The sequence below is a fragment of the Hakea prostrata genome, chromosome 9 (assembly GCF_041222555.1).
Source record: "Hakea prostrata isolate BN-2017 chromosome 9, UWA_Hpros_2, whole genome shotgun sequence".
NCBI lineage: Eukaryota > Viridiplantae > Streptophyta > Magnoliopsida > Proteales > Proteaceae > Hakea > Hakea prostrata.
Window position 1 is genome coordinate 12,478,847 of NC_142608.1, and position 21,187 is coordinate 12,500,033.

General features: G+C 38.4%; 1 long non-coding RNA gene across 1 annotated transcript; it reads right to left on the reverse strand.

Annotated features, from left to right (window-relative positions):
- Nucleotides 1-9,869: 9,869 nt before the first annotated feature.
- LOC149004686 (uncharacterized) lies at nucleotides 9,870-15,849 on the reverse strand. Its single transcript, XR_016175617.1, has 3 exons — nucleotides 15,764-15,849; nucleotides 11,347-11,427; nucleotides 9,870-9,929 (listed from the first exon to the last, which is right to left on the reverse strand). It is a non-coding gene; the product is annotated as an uncharacterized LOC149004686 (long non-coding RNA).
- Nucleotides 15,850-21,187: the final 5,338 nt, after the last annotated feature.

Below are 21,187 nucleotides of genomic sequence, written 5' to 3' on the forward strand. Positions count from 1 at the left end.
GCAGTAGCCACAAGAGATAAAACTCCACCACTTTTCAGTTGCTTTACTGACTGGAAACATTTTAAAGGAAAAACCCAAGTGCATTCGAGACCAATTCCAATTTGAGAATCAGGGTTGGAATGGAGAATTTTAAAATCTTTTGGAAACACCATTACATAAATCTGACAGGGAAGGGAAAGGGTTTGAATTTCCCAAGGGCAAAGGGCTCCTGCCTTATATTTAAATTGTATATGTAAAAAAGTAACCATGAGGTTGTAGTCAAGTTGTAAATTCTTCCATCATTACGTGCCATGTGGAGGTAAATTAACATTCAGTCTTCACCTACCCTAGATCGTGTTTGGCAACAACAATTAGTATAAGAATGATAATACGTCCTCAATTCATTTTTTGAATATCACACGGAAGGCAAATGCAAAATATCTTATTTGTTCACCTACATACATCACAATATAAATTTTCCCATAAAATTTTTAAATAATAAAAATATAATATACGTAACAATATCCCTTCAAATACAATTAAGTTATTTCTGAACCAGCATAGGTGGTCTGTTCAAATTAGAAAAGAAACACTACCCTCAGCTGCAATTTGCAACCGGGAAGGGTGTTCCTATGTTTGCTCTTTCAAGTGGCTAGAGACCAAGTTGTCTTCGACACCCGAGCCTCCTGTTACTAAAATGGTAGCATTGGCAATTGATTTCAAATCCATGTATTCACCAAACCAGACTTGCTGTTATGAGTCTTGGGAGGATCCATCATTTGGCCAAATCAAACATATTGGGAAGCGGTCGAATGGACATGAACACATCCACCATCTGGAAAAGTAAGCAGAAAATAAGGGCATAAAGAAGTTAATTACAGATTCAATTACAAAGATAAAAGTAGACAACATAAACCATGAACAACCAAATACGATTTCGTATTTTCATTTATAGAAGGAAAAAAAAGCAGTCAAGTGTTATAATTTATGCTCTCTTTTAGGTGCTAAACCTTGAAGCCTGATGCCCAGTATAACTCAGAAGAATAATGTAAAAGAACATATCATTCATCTTCAGGGGAGCTTCCAGGTCCAAAACAAGCAAACACTATTTTTTAACTTCCATTTAATGGTTAAGGATGGAGGGGATAGTGATCTTTAAAGAAGTCAAATAGTTGGATGGTGAGGACAGTGATATATAGAAACTCAAAATAGTTGGTAAAGAGTCCAAGGAAACCCAGGCAGTGAAAAACAGATCTCAGAGCTGTTATTTTGTGTCAGTTGCACATTGGCATCAATTTGATGGGCAATCTTGGACAGGGAAAAAAAATAGAAATTTGTATTTTTCACCCCCTCGATATCAAGGACCAATAGTTTGATTCAACCCAAAAGAAAGGCCATAAGACATTTCTGTCCATTGCTCCAGATCTGGACAAACCCCACTTGCCAAGGATAATTTTTCAATCAGGTTGAACAGCTAATATAGCAAGAGACTTCAAAACATTCCTACAAGTTGCAGCCAACCTTTTCCCTTTTTTCTTTTGTTTCTGCGAAACCAGATAGGTTTTGATACATCGTTTATGGTGTTAAAACAATTTTTTTCACCTAAGGTTATCTTAGGTCTGCCCCCAGCTCTTCTAGTTCTTCTGATCTCGATTAAATCACTTCTCCATAAGGGGCATCGAAAGGTCTTTGTTGAATGTAATTGTGCCACCTCAATCAACTTACTCATACCTTATCAATTGTTGGAGCTACTCCTAACCAGCTCTAATAGGATCATTCCTACCTTTTCTTCATCCATATTACATCTTCATTTCACCTTGGCTCTTGACTAGCCATGTTGACCCCCAGAAACATCAAGGAAACTACATTACACAATTCTTTAATTCCATCAAACCCATTCTTCTACAAGTTTCACAAACCAACTTTCTATGAAAACTTCAAGTTGTATAGCACTAGAAGCACAAAGAACTTGATTTAGCCACTAAACTTTTTAAATTTCAGTAAGGGAAAAGGTCAAAAGGTCTCCCTAGCTAATCAGTCACTGCATCCCGTGCCCTACAATATCTTTCAACCAATTCAGTTAAAACTTCTATAAGCCGCTCCTTCACCTCACCTGTTAGCATCCTCCCAGCAGCATATTCCTGAAAGACAAGGAAATACCACTCGAATAAGAAAATAAGCCAGTCATATGTCCTGCTATGCAAGAATGCATGAATTGCAGACACCAAGCAAACTTTCAATAACACAAAAAACCAACATTCTTTGCACAAATATAAAACTAAATGTTATTCATTTTGGCCCTGACTCTGATTGATGGAAACAAGTTGATGTATCAGGTAAGGCTGCTAACCAAAGGTTTCAAGGGGGCTCAGGCTGGTAATTAAACCTCATCTACTTAATCATTCATTGGACTAGCTTCAGCCAGTAGGCAACCGAAGTCAACAATAAGTATAATGAATTGTATGACATATAAACAAATAAAAATATGAGGGATAAACTTTTTCTTCAACATCCACTGTTAGGGATATTTCTCTGTCTCTCTCTTCCTGGGTTGGTTCTGGTGGAACACAATGGCAAGTTGAGGGTTGGTCGTTGAAGTCAACCCCCCTGAGTTACCCCCTAATATTAATGCACTCCCTGAGTTACCCAATTTATCAGTTAGACCCCTTATTACTAACACCATCAGTCTCAATTAGTTTTTATTAATCCATTTCTAATGTTACCCAACGTCCTAAGTTTAAAAACACTATCCATGAACCATATCCCAGACTTTGTGAGGATTTATGATTGGGAGAGGAGGAGGTTGCACATGATAGAGGGAGACAAAGAAACAAGTCAAGCTTAGGGTTTTTTGTTCAAGTTTATTCTTGTCCTTTTAAAATATTTAACTTGCTTATATTAGCATGTAACCGTGGTTTCCTAACAGAAGGGGGTCTCTTTGATATATTTTCACCCTCCAGGGGCTCTGAGTGATAAATTGGATAACTCAGGGGGGGGGGCATTAATTTTAAGGGGCAACTCAGGGACAGGTGCTGAAAATTTCCCAATAAATATCCCTGCAGCTAATGGAAAACAGAGGTTTTTCAGATTGTTTGAATACTCAAATCACAGTGCAGCAGTGACTCATTGACAATTTTATTTATGCATGTGTTTTTGAGTATTTCAAACGAACTTTGTAGAAAAAAAAATGACTAAAAAACCTCATAATTTGGAAATGTTCTTAAACATCTGGATTTTAAATATTTAAAAACCAAAGAACTAGATTTTAAATATTTAAAAACCATTATAGCTTCTTCTTTTTTGTCAAAATAGATGGCCAGCAATCAACCTACTAAGTAACTTAATCCCTGCTGGACACATGAGATACATAAATCAGAACTGGGCATCCATAAAGTTCATTGCAAGCTTTGCAGAAGAATTATCTCAAAAGGGACTTCAATCAGCTAAAAATGCACCTTGCTTATAAGCAAGAAAAAGTGACAAGATCCTTTGATGTCTGAACAATGATTTTGCTCTCCCTAAGAACACAGAAAAATCTGTGTCAAGAGCCAGACGGATACAGAAAGAGCTTTTGCAGGAGCATGCTGCACCCCAGTAATTTAATATGGGAAAAATTGATGAACAAGCAGATGATGAGTATCCATGCATACTGTAAGTAGGCTTTTACTGAAATTGGATCAAATAAAGAGGAAAGGAGATGGTAGGTTGAGACAGTTATGTCTAGCCAGAGCAATTGACTGTTGAGACAAATATTCTCTGTTAGAGAACTATCTTCGTCTGCGGGAATAAGAAACTGTAGGGGAACATTTTAGTGTGTTTGGCTGATGTTAGACAGAGGGACTGATTTGGGAGAATGGTGGAGAGGGAAAACCTGGTGAGGAAACACACTTATGCCAAAATGCAAAGACCATCGAGCCATAGATCAAGAATCCTTTTTTTTTTTTTTTTGGTAAAGAGAATTTTCATTCCAAACAGCAAGACGGGGATGGACCTCCAACAAGCTGGAGGCCCATAGTAGAACACGAACACTCAGTCTTCCTTGCCAAAGTGAGGGCCTTCTGGGCTAGGGAATGGGCAATCCCATTATCCTCCCTAGAGGAAAACGAGCAAGACTCAAAATCCTTGTACAGTACCAAAATATCATCCACAATGGAGGCAACTTCTAACGGAGGGACACAGGCAGCTTGACTACAGAGAAGATGAATTAGTTTCTCGTAATCAGAGTATACAGCAACACTGGATACATGATTTTGAAGGGCACACCAGAGAGCAGCTCTCACTGCCAAAGCCTCACCCGTAAAAACATGATCAAACACAGCGGGTTATGAGAGGGCCTTCAAGATAGATCCTTGCTCATCAAAAATCACGTAAACCTAATGTTTCCCGGTGCCTGGGAAGCATCACATTGGATCATAAAACCTTCCTTAACCTGCATCTGTGGAGGAAGCGAGCACCGCCGAATCTCCCTCTCAGCTCCTCCACGATTCATTTGTCCCTTTGTAGCTTCTAAAAGCTCGGTTGCTTCAGCTTGAGCCCTTTCAATAACATCTCTGGTTGCCACTCTTTTTCTGTTAAAAATAAGCTCATTCCTTGCAATCCATAGGTACCAACAAATGAAACTACAATGTACCAATCCCTCACTTTTTTCTTGTTTACTGCTGAACTTTAATTCATACCATTTATCCAACCATTCACACAGTAAAGGAACTTCATCCACTGTTGGACAATAGGAGAAGGCATTACCAAACCAAACTGCCTTTGCAAAAGAACACTCTAAAAGAACATGATCGATAGACTCACTCAACTTCCCACATCTTTTGCAAGAGGGGTTTACTTTCAGCTGTCTATCTGTGAAATCCAGCCCAAACCCTAACCTAGACACCTTGTCTATTTTGGATGAAGAAGGGCTTGTTTGATGTTTGACCTTGAAGTTGGACCTTAAGTACAATGTTGATATCTTTAGAAGGTCCTAGGAAGTCAAGTCAAACCTCTCCCTTAGTGTAGATCTGAAGTCCCGAAGTGAAGGAAGAAGACTTTATGGGCCATCTCAGTGGAAGGCATGGTGTTTGACTCAAAACCCATAGAAATTGATGATGGATTTCCCATTTTGAAAACCTTTGCTATTTTGGAATTGAACTGCATCTTAGTCTTGAAGAGTTTGGTTAATGGACCTAAAGCCTAGTTGGACATGGGTTGAAGGCATCCCTCCATGCTAGGTGAGTTGTTTGTTGAGTTGTGAGGAACCCATTCAAAAATGATGAGGTTTGGACCTTGATTTCCCTGACTTGGGTTTGCTGTCAACTTGGGTCTATTGATGGGTCTACTGGGCCAATCGACCCACAGTGACAAGGTCATGGACAATTGTGTAAAACTCTATTTTTTAGGGTTTTTATTGTTCTATTTAAAGGGGAACTCCATGTTTTTCACTCACTTTCAATTCTAAAGCCTCTGGAGAATGTGGGAAGAACCTTAGGACCTCATCTTCGAAGCCTAGGAAGATCCCCAGCATCCTTTTGAGTTCCTACATTGAATCTTCTTCTACAAAGGTTAGTAATCGATCTGTTTCTTCTCTGATCTATTCTCTCTACTATTTCTTCTAGTGCCTTCTATTCCCTTTGATAGGGGGTGATCTTAAGTTATTCCCATGACTGATCCTTCTATACCTACTGTTCTAGGGTGGATCTCCATACACTCTATAACCTTGTGAATTCTCCACATAATGATTTCGAAAGGAAATCAAGTGTGATCTTCATGATTTGTTAACGCTTCTAAATGTTTCTGATTTCAAAGCATGTTAGATTTACTCCTTTGTTTATTCCTACAAAAGACTTATTGTTATTTGTTCCCCATAATTTTTGGGTGAATCTCTTTTCCCTTTTCTCTTTGTGAATCTGCTATTGGTTGATTTTGAAGGAAAATTTTTGGGTAACCTTTAAGTAAGAGGTATCCATTCGAAGACCTTGATTTTTCTTTTATCTGTTAGACCCTTCCCAATGCCAATTCTTGATTTTGAAATCATGTTCTTTCTTTCCTAAAGTGAAACCCCATTCTCTCTAGTCTTTATGTGAGATACACGGATTCTTATCAGTAAAACCCTAATTGTTATGGTTCGATTAGAATTCTTTTCCTTTGATTTATTTGATGCTTAGACCTTCCTAGATAGTCTTAGTATGTTTATGGGGATCTCCCCTTCAAATTTCGGAGTAATCGGACTTCAAACGAAGAAGTTATGACCAAATTAGTGTATTCTGTCCATACTGAATCTGCTTGGTCGGTCCATCAACCACGAGCATCCACCAAAGGGATGTTGACAGCAAATTTTCACTATTTTGACTCCGTTTCGACTCCTATCTTTTGGAATTACTTCTTATGACCTATACATGTTTTCTTAAGCTTGTTTAGGTGATTTTGGAATTAATCTCTGATCTCTTACTTGAAGATTATAATTTCGGATTACGAGGTGAGTATTCCACTCACAATATGCATATTTACATACCTTGTTTGATTATGATTCGAATGCATGATTTAACTACTGTTGTTTTACTTTCTTTACATTATGTTACTTCTATAACTACAGTAGGATGTTCATATTGAGATTTACATATTAGAATTTATAATGGAGTAATGTGAATGTGATTTGGACTATGATGTGAATGTGAATGCGATACGTATGGAATCATGATATGATGTGAATGCCTAGGTTGTAGTTGTGGAATGGGGAATGCCCTTTTGGCATTTTTATCTTTGGACACTTATGGAGGTGGTATGGGACGCTTTCCTATGGTGCCCTTTGGCGTTTTCCCTGAGTATTGGTTGACATACCTAGGACTGGTCTAGAAATGTTTGGCTAGAAAACCCTTGTCATATCTAACCCTATCGAAAGGGGAATTAAGACCAAGTGACCCATGGCAGCAATGGGGATTTGTGGGCGCTCGAGATTATTTGAAGCATAAGAGGACATGAATCACATTGTGGGGGCCATTCATTGGTAGGGTTACATGTGATAGACTTGGGCTCGTGGGCGCTTGAGATTGCGGGAAGCATGAGAGGACACGAGAGCTTCCAGTTTACTATGTGTGGATGACCAATATGGTTGAGAGTCTACGTAGCCGGGAAGGAGACGGTGACTCTAGTTGAAAAGGTACCAGAAAGGATCGCGGGAAGCGAGGAATGGACGTATCTAACCCTAAGTAGATGTGACTCAGTAGATGACTTGGATTGGGCTAAGAATATTCTTGTACACGCGCCAATACTCAGACCAAACGGTGATGTGAGAGAGTGTTGACCTAAACCCCAGCTATGGTATGTCTAGGAAGGTTTCAGGACCCATTTACCAAACGAAGAACCCAAGATGCTGGGAAGGTTGAGGGAGAGTGATTTGAGACCCACCCAAAGGAGTATGGTGTTATGACTTAAAGCGTGTCTGCCAATAGAGACCAGCATACATAAATAGAGTTAGAAGCATACTTGCATATATTGTTTCATATCATTGCATTTATGTTTGCCTTGGAATGTGTGTGAAAATGTTTATTGTGATTGGATACTTGCTAAGTTCTTTTTGAGCTTACCCTTCAAGGGACTTATTTTTAGATGACCTTGCAAGTTCGGAAGAGATCCCGTGCTACGGTACGAAGGACCCTTCCTTATATGGTGCAACTCCGGAAGTCTCTAGAGAAGGTTATGACCAGTGGGGCAGCCAACTCACAGGTTTGGATTGCTCTGATGGTTCCTATTGATGGCAATCGGCATCGTCTTGTTTGCCAATGGGATCGTGAGTTAGATGCTGACCTAAAGCTACAAGAGCATGACTCGACGGTGAAGAAAAATAATAGCGGACAGAAGATGTTGATTAGATTTCTCTTGTTTCTTCTAGACCTTTACTTTATTTGTATTAGCCTAGACTTCACTTTAGATTTTGATCTACCTTCCGCATTTGTCTGTGGGGTATATTTCCGCTATACTCTACAGTTTCTTTTGATTGGTATCTTGTTATTTCCGCACTCTGATATTCTTTTGTGATCCTTCTGAGATCCTTTCTTGACTTCTATTATTAAATTACTTGAATTCAATGATTTGTTCTTGCTTTTGATTATGTTATTGTGCTAAGTGGATATGATCGTTCCTAAACTTGATCTTCGGGGCTGTGGATCACACACTCAGGTATTCCAAATAGGATACCGGCTGGGTGGATGTGACACTATCCCTCATTGCTTCGCCTATAACTCTGCCTTATTCACACACCCTCCATAAAAATGATTTCACCTTTGGCATGGTTTTGCAGTTCCTAATAAGCTTTCAAGGATAAGTTCCAAAGGCTTTAACTGACAATGAAATTTTCACATGTAACGCAGGGGTGTTCCATTTTCTGAAGGATCCAACTTCTAAACCTATTAGGAATTGCTACAAAGTTGGCAAAGTGAAGGCCCCGAAACCCATGGGGAAGGTTCAACATAAAATCCTGTCCGTATCCATTGATGCATCTTGTAATATAAATTGGCTTATTTTAGCATAGATGATAAACATGAAGGAGGGAGAAGATTATGTTGGACAAAAGGGGATTCCACAGGGTAACAGGAAGGTTGCTTGAGATTGACAGACCACATTCATTATGGGCCCTTGTGTAGCCCATTGGATTGATCTGACATTAGTGATATGACTAAAATTCCTTCGGTCAAAGAGGAACAGCAGATGGAGTGGAGTAACATCAACATCAATCTACTACTTCATGTTGACTGCCAATAACTTCCAGGCGTACTTAGATGGCCATGACTTGTTGAGGCTGAGGTATATAGCACTGAACATCCTCATTGATTGGAAGCTTGCATCATAGACTCATTGAGCGCCTTCACAGTTGCTGTTGCCAACGCCATCTTCCTCTGGTGTTATTTTCGTTGCAGTTGCAGCAGTGCAGCTGCATCCTCCATCCATGATTGATCACCCAGGGAATCAAAAAGCTTTGCCTCCTAGGAAATGCCTTAAAAATGTTGATCAAGCAACAAAATCAGAAACTACTAAAAGCCCTAAAGCTACACTACCCAACACTAATATGTATACTAAGCTACAGCAACTCAACACAGCCCATTAAAATAAAATTCCACGCAAAATTTTGTGTGATTGTGTGTGTATGAGAGAGAGAGAGAGAGAGAGAGAGAGAGAAAAGAAGAAGAAGAAGAGGCGGAGGACGAGCAGAAGCCCATAGGCTTAACTGCACAAACCATGTAGAAATATGAAACTAATACTAGTAAATGCACCAGTAACAAGTGATGGGGGTGCTAGTTAACAGTACCAGTAGGATAGTGGGAAGTCCAACGATAACTTGCATTGAAGCAGTTAGGAAGACTTTAATTTATTTGAGTTCACTAGAAGGACAGAAAATATCTTTATCATGACAATTCTTGGCGCAGATAAAGCCCACAAGTGAGTTAACTCGATTGTTAAAGTAATCTGATGATTAGAATTCTAGCATAGATAACTGTTTAGATGAGCTGATTTCAATCTTTAAACAGGAGAAACTAGTCAAGTTATGATAGCCCTCCATCTGTACACCATAATTAACAATGGTACTTATATACATAGAACAAAACCTTGATTCTTTGAATCATCAAGGTATAAAACTATCTCATTCTATTTATCAGGTCAGAAAGAAATATTCAACAATAGTGACTACCACAAGGTTTCATGGCCCTGCCTATCATTCATTTATGTATTTTCTCTTGGACAAGCCGATCAAGGTAGGGAAGTGTTTCAAATTCCTCTCCAGTCTCCACTTAAAATTCCTTAGGCATCTAATGCAATCTTCCAATATCGCATCATGGATGATAATTGGACCTTCCTGATTAGAAGGACTACTATGCAGTAAATGATAAACTGATACGTACCTTTAGATTTGCTCCGTATTTCCTGTGATTCTCTAAGGAATCTTGCCCACCAGAAAATGCATATTTATTTACCTGAGGATGGAAACATGAACCCAAGTCAGTATACTGGTATGCATTATATAAAAGAAGAATAGAAAGATTATAATACAGCAGAGCACCGCAAAACCTACTGTCACAATTCAGAGGGAGTGTTTCAAGGGCCAAAACATATGCGGCATATCATGGTATAGTCACTCCGAAAAGTTTCAAAAAAGGTTCATATTTGTAATCTAACACGTATGGTTACATGGCTCCTTCTTGGGATAAATCAAATAGTTTAATTACTTAATTAAAGTTAATCATCCCTAATTATTTGAAGGTTTCATATGGGTGTCATGTGTACCTCTATACTAGCAGTGATATTCAGAGAAATCATTACTGATATTTTGAGCATTCCTATTTCATTGTTGTTGTTCCCTCTGTGGTGTGAACACCCTTTTTGGGTGGGAGACGGGGCGAAGGATGCCTTTTCCCTGCTCTCCTTGTAGAGAAAATGTAAAGTTATGTTCATTGAATTCGAAAAAGCAACCTGTAAACAAAGAATGCTATACAAAGGCAGTAATTATCACTCAATCAAAAACCCACTCCTTAAATCCAACACATCCCCCCTTGTTCCTCTACCATTGCAAAATGTTCAAATTTTTCACTACAAATTACATTTTCATCTCAGTTGTCTCATACCAAAAAAAAAAAAAACCTTGAACTCCATAATTCAATCACTAATACATTCAACATGTATTTATATAACGAGGATAAAATACTCCTGATCTTATCCTGAAACTGAAAGACAAATGTAATTCAACTTCATCTTCTATGATTGTGCCACCATTAAAATAATCTAAAAATTAAAAAACTAGTGCCAGATTAACCATATAACTGCATCATTCCCTACCGAAGACCGAACACCATCCCGCCGCACCCCACAACAGAAAGAAAAACCACTGGGTATCAATTCTCTCCCTTTTTCAATGTTCCCTTCATGAGACACAAAAATTCTACAGCCTTCACAAACAGATGTTTTCCATTTTCTTGTTCCCCTCATACGAGGCACATGCATTACTCAGCCTTCACCATCAAATAATCAGGTAACCAATCATCAGGACCTTATCTAAAGGCAAAGAGCACACCAAGAAAGAGAAAGAAGATTAAATCTTCAAGTTCCAAATAATCTTATGGGTAAATAAATTGCCTTCTTCATACAATACCCAGATTCTCATGAAACAAAAATTCCCACCCAAGTGAACAATATCCATCACTCAGTCATGGTCAGTATTTGGTTAAGTGTCCTACACTACTACAGGAGAAAAACTCAAACTTATGGATCACAGTTAGTTCATCTATCTCATTGGTGTTCCCCACCACATACTAGGCAATTGTCTAGGCATCAGATGCAAACAAGAAGCAAAGATAAGTTGCCCTGCATATCTGCAAACTAAGTTTAAAGACATACTTTGTTTTTTATGACTTTTGCAGAGTCTGTCACATAAATTGCAGAATTTGGATCACTGGCAGACATTTTCCCATTTTCCCCCTACAAATTCCGTGTAAAAGAAACAAATTATGCTTCACCAACTAGCAAAATCAATAAGATAGAGCAAATACAAAAGATGAAACTATCACTAATTTGCCACAAGGCCCACAACAACAGCAACAAAAACGTCGTTATCCCAACTTAAAGGAAAATGGGATGAGGATTTGGAGAAAAGAGGGGAGAGGGGAGGGGGGAAAAGGGAATGAGAAATGCAAAATTGCACATGAAAATTGAATTATATAAAACAAACTCTTTTTTCCCACTAATTTTCCCCATCTAACCCAAACTCTGTTTCCCCTTCATTGCAAGTTATAGATAAATGCAAAGGTACACACAATCAGATCTTTTTACTATTGCCAAGTGCCAACATGGGAATTTCGGGATGATAGCTACCTTTTAAAGAATCCTCTCGAGTTTAAAGAATGTATACATGGCCACTGTTGTGTCCTCTTGAAAGAAAAAGAATTAAAGCTTTTCTTCTCCTACTAAATAATCAACAGTGTCCATTTAGTTCAACAGAAAATGTCATATCCATGCAGCCGGTACCCTATCTGGGATACCCGAGTGTGTGATCCACAGCCCCGAAGATCAAGTATCGAGGAAATCATCCTCCCACATATGCAATAACATAATCATGAACAGAATATAATCAAAGTATAATAATAGAAATGAGAGATTCAAATAAGTAAAGAAATGACAAGTATAATCGAGTGCGGAAAATGATACCAGATGTAAACATAAAAAAGGAGTAGAGTGAGGCGGAATCTCACTCCACAATTTCAGCGGAATGTAGCTCGTAAGTCTAAAAAGAAATACAACTCTTCTTAAAGGAAAGTGAAGAAATGGAAATGAACTAAACTAAAAGTCTTCTACTCTATAGATAACGTCTTCATAAGTATAGACTTCATAAATCCAACTCAGACATTCCCATTCCACATTAGGTCTAATCATAGTACGCAACGTGATCACTCGTGGAATCATCAATGTGATCTTCATTGTTGCCAATACCTTGCGTGTAGTATGCTTCTTCAACTGGCGCTTCTTCATATTGGCCTTCATACTATTCAGTACCTGTAGAGTAATCTAATAAAAGAGATTGCACAAAATGGAGTGAGTTCGAATGAACTCAGCAAGGCAAGTTAAACCACAACAACATAAATAACATGATTGCAGAACATAACATGATGCAATGCGATATGAAACAAACAGTGAATGTATGAATCTAACTCTATGTATGCTGGTTTCTATAGGCAGACATGCTTCAAATCATAGCACCATACTTCTTTAGGAAAAGTCTCATCTCACTCACCATCAGTTGGCAAAGGGTCCTTCATCCCTCAGGACAATCCATGGCTGGGGTGTAGGTCACCGCTCTCTCACATCACCATTGGTCCAAATATTGGCGCATGTCAAGGTATAACCTAGCCCAATGCAAGTCATCTACTTAGTCATATCAACTCAGTTCCAGATACGTCCATTCCTCACCCCTGGCGATCCTTTTCAGTATCCTTCACACTAGAGTCAGCATAGTCCCTGACTACGGACTCATCAACCCTATTGGTCATCCACAAATAATAGACGGGAAGCTCTCATGTCCCCTCACGGATTGGTTACCGGACTTTAGCGCCCATGAGCCCAAGTCTACTATTTGCAACCCTACCAATAAATGGCCTCTCACGAGTAACCACAATGTGATTCATGTCCTCTCACGGATTGGTTACCTGTCTTGAAAGCCCAAGAATCCCCATTGCTACCACGGGTCGTTCGGTCTCAATACCCTTCTGAATCGGGTGTGATATAACGGGGGTATTCCTAGCCAAACACTGCTAGACAGCCCTAGGTATAACAATCATTAATTCGGGAAAGTGTCAAAGGGTATCATTGGAAACATCCCATACTATTCCCACTGATGTCCAAGGACAGAAATGTTGAAAGGACACTTCCCAATCCCAAATCATACCTATTCAATCACATTCTCAGATCAGTCATAACATACACAATCAATATCTCATCATATAGAAAGATTCACATAAACATGATCAATCGCATATGTAACTAATAAGAATAAGTATTCATAATCAAAAGAATGCATAGACATAATGCTACTATAGTCAACATACTTACATCAGTAATAGAATAATAAGAAAATACATTTATAGAAGTGAATCTTATAGAATCCAAGAATAGAAACTAAGATTCACGAAATCTATGTAATTATGGAAATAACTGTCCTAACCTTAAATAGCGTTGATGAATATCCAAAGATCAAAGAGAGAGGTTCCAAACCTAGCAAATAAACCCTAAACAATCATATATACAACATTAGGAAAGAGGCCTAAAAGATTCGAGATCAAACGAATCAAACCGAAGCGAAAAATGAGCTACGACTTGCTTGGTCGATTGGTTGGTCCACTCGACCCGATCGACCAACCGAGTCGATTTGAAGCAAAAAAGTGAATTTTGATCCGAAACTCAATCTACAAGATCCGAAACTCTACGAAACTTGGAGGAAACCTTTAGAACAGTATTCTAACATTAAAGGAGTATAGATTAGCCATTTACAATGATTAAAAACACTACCTACCAATTTGAAATCATGATTCCCTAATTTGGTAAAGACCCTAGTTTTCGATGAAAAATATACTATGAATCCAAGGGAAAAAACTAAAGATGATCAGATCTCATCCTAGTAGAAGATAATCATAAGTCATACACAAGCCCATCATCACAATTAGATCTAATCATGCTAAGAAATTGAATCAAAAAGGGATATCATGGTTTCATGAGGGTTTTACAAGGGTTAGGGTTAAGATCATTATGTTGATCATAAATCCTTAAGAATGGAAGGAGATCAATGAAGTGATGGTTGCTAACAGAGAATGCAACATCATCTTCATAGTCTCAATCGTAAAGAATAGATCATAGAAGAAGTAGATCTATATGACACGAGAGAGATCACAAACCTTAGATCGAAGAATCGGAGTTGAGAGGCTTGAGATCTTGCAAAAGTTATTCGAATTCACCAAGGAAAGCTTTGAGAGAGTCTTCCCACGTTCTCTGTGAGTTTTGGAGGCAGAGGATACTAAGAAATACGAAGTTTACTTAAATAGAAAGTGAAAAACCCTAAACAGAGGATTTTCTCAGATTTCTGCCTCTGTTGGTCGATTGGTTGGTCAATTGGCCCAATCAACCACCCATTCGACCAAGCTGGTCAAGTAAGGGCCAAGACAGGGGAATTGAAGGCCCAACTCAAGTCCAAACCTAATGAGCTTCTCCCAACACAACATATGACAATTTCAAGCTGGCCAACGCAAAATGCCATTCAGAGTCGAAACTTGCAATATTTTGCCAAATCACAAAAAATTTAGTGACATTTTGAAAATCCAAGGGGTTGTACCATACAAGTTTTATGGATATAAGGGTTCATCTGCTGATTCCAATAGCATGTCTGCACATGGGTATGAGGATGGATCAGGTGCATCATTTGTGGACTCCACCTTTGGAAATCCATCAAGACTAGCACAAATAGTTATAACCGTTCGCAATTGGGTTACAGCCCATGGCCATACGACACATTCCCTAGGGTAGGATATCTACTTTATATTGATGATGCTACCTATAGAAGGGCAGTGACGGACTACAGGGATAGCTTTGTCCATACCATGTCATGGTCTCGCTTATGTCCAAATATTCAGAATACTCCTCCATGACTCAAGGGATGCATCTAGATTTCCAGTTTCGCCTGTACACAACCAAGCATGTGCTAATCACGAACACCACTTAAGGTTAGGTTTTAGAAGAAAATAACACTTCCATTGTGTTTATTGGCCTCAAGTTAGGCTGTCCAACCAAAACCAAGCCAAAAAAAATCGGTAAAATGCACCAAAATCGGGAGTATTTCGATGAAATTGCGAAACAAAACAAAATTTAGTTCTATGGCTATAATATGATTGACCAAACCATTGATTTCTAACCCCCCCCCCCCCCCCAAACATTAAAATAAAAAATAAAAATTATACATAACAAAGATGTTCCGTACATGATATCCTCTAGACATTTAGAAGTGAAATTTGATAAAAAGTAGTAGTTTCATTACATCTTCATTCCTATATACTTATAATTTTTATTTATTTATTTATTTTAATCCACATTTGCAGTAAAAGTGACTACAGAACAGCAACCAAGTAGGAATTATGATGATATTCAACAGTTAGTATAAGATGGTAAAGATTACAAGGATATAAAAACAAAACTTTATCAAATATTCATAAGGAGTTTGGCAAAAGAATCCAGCATCCATATTATCATACAAGAGGAAGCAAGAGAGTAAGAATACCTGCAGGGCAGGGAAGAATGATGACTCAATCAATGAAGGCTTGTGATACCCAATTCTCGGAGCAACATCTCGTGTCATTCTGAAATAAGGATCCTGAGCAGATCAAACCCCCCAAAACCCCAGTTGGCATCAGGGTTTAGTTAGAAGAAAAGAAAGATGCAGTTACCTTGCTTCTATGAGATGCAAAAAAAATGAGAGAAAAAAAAAAATCATAAAAGCCAATGGTGAAAAGGTTCCAGTGCAAGATAAAAGTTTACTTGTGTAGAAGAAGACCTAAATACAGTACTCTAATCAAGGTTCAGAATACCAGTATAAGGTGTCATATCAGTAGGGTGTTTCTAATATACAAATTGTATTGTATCGGCAATACATGTCAAAAGGTGCAGAAATGCATGAAAATGGTAAGGTCCATCAGGAAACACTTGTGAGAAAACAATATAAACAAGCAATATAGAATTTCTCTGTCATGCATTAATAGAAATGCAGGGAAGAAGGTTCAAGAAATACGTCTTCGTTTTCTGGCAGAAAAATCATGGATTTGATTTCAAATCCTTGTTAGACTTTGATGCATCTAATAGTTAAGTTTAATCTAAACGCACAGACTTTTAGCAAACAACTTTATCTGAACAAAATTTAATAAAATCAGGAATCTTAAAAACCATTTACTTTTTCTTATGATTTCAACTAGTTGGGTGATGCAAAGGCTGATGAATTTCCACTACTTGAATCGTTTTCAAGTGTTGAATGGAAGCCCCAAGGTTGCAAGTGTGAAAAGTACAATTTATTTTCGAAAATGATTTCGAGTTTTTCAAGGTGAGTTTTTTGGGTTTCTTTGCCACCTCAAGCTTGCTGCATTTGTATGCAAGAACACATGAATGTGTCTAAGTTCATAGAACAGAGCAAAGTATCAAACTTTCTCCTCCACAACATGGAACAAGATAGATTGGACATAGTGACCTCACCTTTCGGATGTGTTCCAGCTCAGCATCATCATCCAGGAAAAAGCCAAGGTAGTGTTAATTGGTATATCTACCTGAACAACATCAAAAAAGAAATATGCAGGTATCAATGTTAATCCATTGCAGACACCAAGCAAACTTTCAATAACACAAAAACCAACATTCTATGCACAAATATAAAACTAAAGACTCTGATTGATGGCAACCAGTTGATGTGTTAGGTAAGGCTGCTAAACCAAGGTTTCAAGGGGGCTCAGGCTTCAGCCAGTAGGCAACCGAAGTCAACAATAAGTATAATGAATTGTATTACATATAAACAAATATAAATATGAGGGATAAACTTTTTCTTCCACAATAACAGTAGCAAAGCCTAGCAGGAAACAGCCTGACAGTTGACTTAACTTGTAAGTACATACATTTGTGTTAATTTCCACACAATAAAAACTATAAGTAGACTGATCAGTCCTAGGGGTTGGATTCACCTAAGCCTCAAGGCCCTCAACCTGCCAGATTAGCAAATCCAGGATATTTCACTCTCTCTTCCTGGTTGGTTCTGGTGGAACACAATGGCAAGTTAAGGGTTGGTCATTGAAGTCAACCCCCCCCCCCCCCCCCAAGTTACCCCCTAATATTAATGCACTCCCTGAGTTATCCAATTTATCAGTTAGACCCCTTATTACTAACACCGTTAGTCTCAGTTAGTTTTTATTTATCCATTTCTAATGTTACCCCACATCCTAAGTTTAAAAACACAATCCATGAACCATATCCCAAACTTTGAGAGGATTTATGATTGGGAATAGAGGAGGTCGCAGATGATAAAGGGAGACAAAGAAACAAGAAAAGCTTAGGGTTTCTTGTCCTTTTGAAATAATTAATTGCTTATATCAGCATGGTTTCCTAACAGCAGGGGGTTTCTTTAATATATTTTCACCCTCCAGGGGCTCTGAGTGATAAATTTGATAACTCAGCGGGTGGCATTAATTTTAGGGGGCAACTCGAGGGTGGTGCTGAAAATTTCCCAGTAAATATCCCTGCAGCTAATGGAAAATAGAGGTTTTTCAGATTGTTTGAATACTCAAATCACAGTACAGCAGTGACTCATTGACAATTTTATTTTATGCATGTGTTTTTGGGCAATTCAAATGAACTTCATAGAAAAAAATGACTAAATAACCTCATAATTTGGAAATGTTCTTAATCATCTGGATTTTAAATTTTTAAAAACCAAAGAACTGGATTTTAAATATTTAAAAACCATTATAGCTTCTTCTTCTTTTTTGTCAAAATAGATGGCCAGCAATCAACCTACTAGGCAGGTGAATCCCAGCTGGATATATGGGATACATAAATCAGAACTGGACATTTATAAATTTTTAAAAACCAAAGAACTGGACATTTCACCTTGCTTATAAGCAAGCAAAAGTGGCAAGATCCTTTGATGTCTGAACACTTATTTTGCTCTTCCCAAGGTGGAATTATGAAAGCAGAAAATTCTGTATCCAGAGGCAGATGAATATAGGAAGAGCTTTTGCAGGAGCATGCTGCACCCCAGTAATTTAATACAGGAAAAATTGATGAACAAGCAGATGATGAGTATCCATGCATGCTTTAAGTAGCTTTTTACTGAAATTGGATCAGATAAAGAGGAGAGGAGATGGCATGTTGAGACAGTTATGTCTAGCCAGAGCAGTTTTGACTGTTGAGGCAGATATTCTCTGTTAGAGGACTATCTTCATCTGCAGGAATAAGAAACTGAAGGGGAACATTTTAGTGTGTTAAGCTGATGTTAGATAGAGGGACTGATTTGGGAGAATGGTGGAGAGAAAAAACCTGGTTAGGGAACAGGCTATGCCAGAATGCAAAGACCATCAAGCCAAGTATCCAATTTATCATAGACTCATTGAGCGCCTTCACATTGTTGCCAACGCCATCTTCCTCTGGTGCTATTGTCGTTGCAGTTACCGCAGTACAGTTGCATCCTCCATCGATTTTTACACATCCCCCTATCCTCCCACTCCATCACCACTCCAAGAAAGAGAATGAAGATAAAATCTTCAAGTTCCAAATAATCTTATGGGTAAATAAATTGACTTCTTCATATACCCAGATTCACATGAACCCCAAAAACCCACCCAAGTGAACGGTATCCATCACTCTGTCATGGTCAGGATTTGGTTAAGTGTCCTACACTACTACAGGAGAAAAAACTCAAAATTATGGATCATAGTTAGTTCATCTATCTCATTGGTGTTCCCCACCACATACTAGGCAATTGTCTAGGCATCCGATGCAAACAAGAAGCAAAGATAAGTTGCCCTGCATATCTGCAAACTAAATTTGATAATAAATGAAATCTGGATGAGAAAGTTTAAAGACATACTTTGTTTTTTATGACTTTTGCAGAGTCTGTTACATAAATTGCAGAATTTGGGTCACTGGCAGACATTTTCCCATTGGGAAGCGGTTGAACGGACATGAACACATCCACCATCTGGAAAAGTAAGCAGAAAATAAGGGCAGAAAGAAGTTAATTACATATTCAATTACAAAGATAAAAGTAGACAACATAAACCATGAACAACCAAATAAGTTTCATCAATTTTCAGGTACTTTATTGACCCTAAAAGAAAATTGATTGAAAAACCTAAATTCAAAACACCTATATTGCAGTAGAAATAAATAAAAGGGGTTTTAAGACTCAGGATTGGAACAGTCAAGATTCCAATTCAAATCCATATCCAATTTAAAAACCATGAGGAAATTCCATCGTGTAGGATCTGAACAGGGCCTATTAAGCGAATCTATAAACTAAAATTACAACCAGAAAATACCCATCCAAACGTCAAAGAGAACAAAAACATCTGTACATTGCCAAATTCATGAACCGGCAAAAGCTCTACTAGCACATGCCGCTGAATGACCATATGTGAAATGTTATCTTTGGACGATTTCCACTAGTTTCCAACCAAAATCTGAAATTTCACCATTAATTATTGGAATTTTGATCGTTCATCCATGGAAGGAAGCGGCGAGGTACGCGGACATAAACAATTTTCTTCAGTTTGTTGGAGCATCATTTTAAAATTTATATGGCAAGAAGAAAGCTTTTATTTGGTCTTCTTCCTTTTCTTGGTTCCAAGAAGAATGAATTTTGATGTATCTCCCAAGTCCCCGGATGAAAATAACAGGGGAAAACCCATAAAAAAAATGTTGCAAATTCATTCGCATACTAGGAATATCAATCGAACTCTGAAAAAACTAAGCTTTTATACTCACAGTGAATCTCAATTCAATTTGAACTGAACAAATCTTGAGAACAGCAAAACCATTTAAACAAAATTCCTATTGATCATTACAGAAGACTGAAGTTCTATTTTTGCTAAACCTACTAGAATTATTGAACACCCTTCTTACAAAACATTGTATACACATTGAATAACTAAAGCCAAAAATCAAAATATCCAAGATTTCTTGGATATGTATGAATCACATGATCATGTCTTGCGGCATAGGCTGACACAGGCGCAGGCACAGGCAGTGATGTGCGCACTCACAGCGACTAGGAAGAGGAAGAGGAAGAGGAGGAGGGGCGGCTCTCCCTGTGACCGAGAAACAGAATCCTCCGACAGAATTGTTCCAAAACATCCCAATTTCATCCCCCTTCAGAAGTTGTCTTCTCTTCACAAATTCAGAATTCCAGTTCAGGCCAAGCTTATAAGAGCCGCTACTCTGCCATTTTTTGAAGCTCAAGGAATGGTTTGTCCCTGTATCCGAGTCAAGCACGTTCAGTTCTAAGGCGCCACTTCCAGACATCTTCTCGAGTTGCTCGTGACTCAGAGATGGGAGGACATGCTTCACCACTTGAGCGCCAGGCAGTATAAGTCTACTCAGAGGACCCAAATCACTTTTCGTGAGCCTTTTCTTGACAACCCATGGATCAGGGCTCTTTGGTTCAGTGGAGAGCTTAAGCTCCAGCAGCGGATCCTCCTCCTTCAGTTCTCGATTTCCTATTCCTCTCTTTCTCTTCGTCGACATCTTTTGCAGAAACAAAAACAGAGAAAACGTGAAACAGAGGGAGAGGCTCGTCGAGTCACTTCCGCAGAAAACAGAAGAATGCTGAGGAGGGAAGGTTCGTCAAGTATTGTATTTATAACTGATCGAAGTATGAGTTCGAATGGTAATCAGAATTGGAAACTTGAATTTCGAATGGTGATGGGAATTGGAAACTTGCTTTTCATCTTCCCTTAGAACATTCACGCGCAATCCATAACGGTCATATTTTAAACCAACGCTTTCAATTTCTCGCGGACTCTATTTCGCACCAATTCTTTAATAAGGTTTCTTCATTAGATTCGATTTCAAGGGATTGAGTTTCAACTAGAATCTTAGCGTGGGCCGTCGATTCCGAATCTGTTAGAAGTTTTTCTTATTAGCTGGTGGGTCCCATCCTCAATGGATCGAA